This window comes from Abramis brama, assembly GCF_963993115.1.
Source record: "Abramis brama genome assembly, chromosome: 21".
Classification (NCBI taxonomy): domain Eukaryota; kingdom Metazoa; phylum Chordata; class Actinopteri; order Cypriniformes; family Leuciscidae; genus Abramis; species Abramis brama.
The window spans coordinates 23,332,376-23,337,806 of NC_139983.1; positions in this window are offsets into that span (position 1 = coordinate 23,332,376).

Consider the following 5,431-nt stretch of genomic DNA (forward strand, 5'->3'; position numbering starts at 1 on the left):
TCTAGAAACAGCGAAACAAGGTTCAGAGGAAACAGGAAGAAAGTTCATACAGTCTATGGTGCTGTCTAGGAAGAGATGCCACTGATGCCGTGGGCTCACACCCCTGGTCAGACACACAGCAAAGGTCCATGCTGACCTCTTATCTTCAGGCATGTACGCGTCGTGGCGGGCGGTTGCTTTCCGTCTGCGGGGGGCACAAATCTGTCCTCCGTGGTCGATGGTGCTGGAGCGGGCTCTGGGTCCAGCTGTGTTCTGGAACTGGGGTAGACACTCTCCAGACACCGGATGATAGCGTCCCTTCAGCTCAGCCCAGAGGTGTCTGGAAGGTCTACGGGGTGATGGTAATTCGCCCAGCTCAAGAACAGTGACTTCAGGGTCTCGTCGCCAAAGGGGCTGGTGACGGCAAGAAGGCAGAATTGTCCAGTGAAGGTTAAAAACTCCTGGCTGTGTCACGAGCCAAAACAGAAAATTGTACTGCATATTCCATTCCTTTTGGTCGGTTGTTCTGTCACTGGATGAGGATGAAGATGACGGATGAAGACTGGATACAAATATAAACATGATTTAATAAAACAAAATGGCAGACAGGCATAACATAGCATACACAAACAACAACCAACAACCAAAGACTGAAAACAGAGGAACTAAATACACAGATATGAGTGTGTGCAGGGTGAGCCAGGAGTACACAGGAGGGATTATGGGAAATGTAGTGTGCTGTGGTGACTGGTCTGGTGTGAGGATTGTGACTCATAAGTAATTGATTACTTTTTTGGGTTGACTATCCCTTTAACATTAAATTCTTATAATGTTACATCAACTATGAGAAATGTGGTATTAAAATATAAGGGTATTTAAAGCAAAAAACAAAAACAAAAAAAAACATGTACATTCCGATATTCTGATGCATATTTTGCATGTTCTATTTATTCTCATTAGATTAAAATGTAAGATCAAGGCCAATGAAAGTATTTCCAAACATTGACTACAGTTTCATCATGTTTTCCTATTCCATTAGCCTGAAGTAGACGTCAGGTTTGGATTTTAATTATATCGATTTTTCTTAAGCCTCCTGTCTTGCAGCCTCTGCTGCACACAAATGCTGAGAATGTTGAAATGAAGAGCAGTATTAGAATTAGCCTTAGCATTATCTTAGCTTTTGTTCACAGAGATTGCATGCAAATGAGGCTAACACTGCTATCCTCTGCATTCCAGTTACTCAGGAGACGAACCCTGGCAGTTTAACCCAGAGTGCGCCTGGACTCTTCTGCTAATTAATGAAGCTCAACAACTACAAAAACAACACAATGTACTGTTTCCATTAGATTTTGCCTGTTTTTTCCCCCACTTAAATATGTGATGCAATATTAAAAATCCATGCTGGACTGAATAATTTTACTGTTTCCCATTTACAGTATACCAAATTAACATAAACCAACATACAAATCAGTCCAGTCCTCCCTGGCTTTACCCGCGGGAATCTGCTGCAGAAACGTGCCTTTTGACTGTTAAACTGGCATATGGTTTGTTTTACAATAAAATATGGGACATGTTAATGCCATAAATTGTAATAAAGCCTGAAAGTCATATCTTGAGCTTTATGCTGCTGATGTGCAGTTCTATGGTATTTTCCCCCAGGGGTTCCATAGTGAAATCCCTGTCCTGCTGAGACACATATGATTATATTAGCCTCTTACTCCCGGTGCAGGAAGAAAAACCTGCCATAGTTTGGCAAAGGGGTACAGAGAGTGCTCCAGTTGTATATTTCAGCACACTTAAGCAACGTGCTTGCTAAATCTGGGTTAAATGGTTTTTTTTGGTGTGTGTGTGTGTATTGTTATTTATTTACAGTGTTTTTATTTATTTTATTTTTCTTGTGGCACAACACATCTCTCTTTTATTATATATTAAAGCCTTTGATGTTGTTTTGGGATTGCAGACATGCTAGTACTGTGCAAAAGTCTTAGGCACATTACTATTTTCACAAAAAAAAAAAAAAAAAAAATGCTGTAGCATGTCACTAGGAAATATTTTTTCCATTATTTGTTATGATCCAGTGAGATTTTTGTATGCACAAGGAGTCTGCCAACAGCCGATATACTCCACACTGAGATCTGATCTCACCATCATTAAAGGCACACTATGCAAGATTTGTACCTTAATATAACAGCTTTGAAATCATTTTGATGGTAAACGAACTCGTAATAGGGCGAATCATCCCGATAGCAAAGAAGGGGGGTAGGGACGCCGCTGGCAAAACCAGCAATGCAAGTTTGAGAATCGTGACTTGCTTTACGGCACGACGTCACATACATCAACAACATATGAAGCAGCCTCTATGGAAGACACTAGCACGCATTTCAGACGTGAATCATGGCAGAGTCGACGAAGAAAACGAAGAAAGCGCGGTCGGAAGAGTGCAGAGACGGCTCTGCGTGAGTGGTGTTTACGACAGTAACGTTAAATACAAGTACTCCACAGCGACTCTAGGGGTCGCTGTTTGAGAAAAACGGAAACGGCATAGTGTGCCTTTAAGTCCGTCAAAATCTGAGACTAAATCCAGAAGAACTGTGGCAATGTCTCCAAGAAGCTTGAAGAAACCTTCCTGAAAAGCTACTTGAAAAACTTTGTGGACTGAGACGATCTGAGGCCTGAGCAAGTGCACATGGACAAAAGCTGTTTTAAAAACAAAAGGTGGTCACACCGTGTGACAACCAGGTTCTGTTTTTGTCATGTTTTTGTTTGTGTTTGGACTTTGTTTTATTTCATTCAGTCTCCTTGATTTTGCCGGTGCTTATTGTATTCAATTATCCCTAGCTTGCCTAATCATTAGTTCCCTTGTTTCATGTGTGTTGTCTTGTTAGTTTGTATGGTCCCTCTCGTTGTTCTCATTTGCCCCAGCTGTGTCTCGTTTCCTGATCCCCTCTGTGTATTTAAACCCTGTGTGCTCTCTTGTTCCTGGTCAGTTATTCTGTAATGTTGCTGAGGAAGACAGACGAAGACGAGGATCTAAACGCAGGGTGATTAAATAAAGTAACACAAAACAGAGAACACAGAACTCAAAGAACAAAAGAACAAAACCTTGGGAATCACAGAGAGATACAACCATTACACGTACAACAACTGACAAAGTAACAAGTGAAACACAAGGGCTATAAATACACAGGGACCAACAAGCTAAACAAGATAACAAGGGGGTGTGGCTAATTAGAAACACCTGGGAAGACTAATAAACTAGAAAACTACAAAGGACTACAAAACATGGCACAGAACAGGAAATAACAAGTCCACACAAGACAAGGGGAACACAAGACAGGAATCATGACACACCGATTTGATTTAGTTAATATAAGTTAACTGATGAATAAAATCTATGTATGACATTATTTTTGTAAGCATCCTCAATTTACAGCATTTTTACACAAGTGCCTAAAACTATTCACTGTACTGTAGCTTTGCAGGAAGGATTCTTCAAGCGTCTTGGAGACGTTCCCGCAGTTCTTCTGGATTTAGTCTGTCTCAGTTTTTTCTGTTTCTTCATGTAATCACAGAGAAACTCAGTGATGGTGAGATCAGATCTCTGTGTGTCTCTTGTGCATATAAAAATCTCACTGGATTATTACAATTAATGGCAAAATGAATGTTAGGAAATGTAAACTGACATTTCATACTGACACACTACAGCAAAATATGTAAACTGGCTTAAAACCATTTTTTGTGTGCGTGCGAAAATACTAACGTGCCTAAGACTTTTGCACAGTACTTCGTTAACTATATTAGTTAACATGAACTATTAACAACACATCAAAATCATTTATTAATCTTAGTTGATGTTAATTTCAACATTTACTAATACAAGTCAAAAGTTGCATCTGTAAGTATTATTCAATGAATCTGAGCTAACATGAACTAACAATGAACTGTTGTATTCTTATGAACTAACACATTAACAAAGATGAATAAATACGGTCACAAATGTATTGCTCATTGTTAGGTAATGCATTAACCAGCATTAACTACTGGAACCTTATTGTAAAGTGTTGCCGTTTTGTCAAAGTTCAGTTCAAAATTGTATTTGTCACATACGCAACAGTTCTCTACACTAGAAATGCAGAGAAATATGCTGTCCAGTCCGCACTTTTTTGGTTTTGTTTTGTTTGACTAGTTTTTGTACTTTGCCAAATGCTTCTTTTCAGCACATCTAAATCTAAATGCTTTAATAATTGAGGACACATGTGTTCCGAGATTGTAAACAAGCTGCCGAGGGAAGTAGGGGGAGCAGAAAACGTGGGCGATGTGCACTTCAAGACAGCTGTAGTGCTTGGAATCCCTGTTGCTGTCAGTGAAAAAGATGGACATAGAGGGACTGTGCCAGTGCATCATCTCTCAGATTGCTCCTCTCCTGTGTAGCGACATGGTTGTATATTGAGTTGTCAGATGTGACACTCCAGACACCCCATGCTGGCTCGGAGTAGGAACTGGAGATCACTGGGAAGTCAAGTCACAATGGGCTCCGGAGTGTTCGGTTGCCACACACACACATACAGTCAGTCATTCAGCTCACTGCGCCACAGGGGGGTGAGATTTCAGCAGACACAAACACCAGCTCTGGTTGAAAGCATGGACCGAATTACAAGGAAATAAGGCACAGAAGAGAAAATACAAAGGAAAATATGAATTATAAATTGTTTAATTTTATGCAGTCAAAACCTTATCTATAAATTGTGCTTCTTCTAGGACTAAGAAATCCCTATATGAATCCACACATTAGTTATTTATTGTGCTTTATGCTATTTTATGAAGGCCTCCCCCTAAAGAGTTCTCAAGTGCTACTAATTCAAACCCAGATGACACCCCAAACTATTTATAAAAGTGCACTAACCAAATTAATGGTTCATCGAATCTAGAGTAAAACATTTAAGTGCAAATAAACGTGCAAGTGTGACCTGCTAATGCTCTCAATGAGCCCGATGCCGTCTGATCCATTTTATCCCGTGTATTAAGGAGATGGTGAACTTGCCTTTTACAGGGACGACAATTAATTGCTTTTGAGTGATCTACCAGTTACATTTAGTGTTAAGTAGTTCTAAAATTGAAAAAGGCTATTCTGCTGGAGATGAGTCATTATCTGCCTCAGTAGAACAGTGGAGACATGGTGCGTGAAGAAAGGAGTAAAAGAAGGGTTTAGATGGGAACTAACCCACTTTACTAATACGATAAAGATGACTAATGAGATACTAATACTGGAATTTCTGATAGTTTTACATAATGTCTCATAAGAAGATTTTTTATTTACCTACTCTATGCTGTTTTTAAAAATAAACCTACATTCATGGTTGTGAAAAGCAAACATTAAAAACATTGGCTGTGAAAATTGTTTGTGATCTAAAACATTGAAAAATCGTGTCATTATTTGCTCACCCTTGTGCTG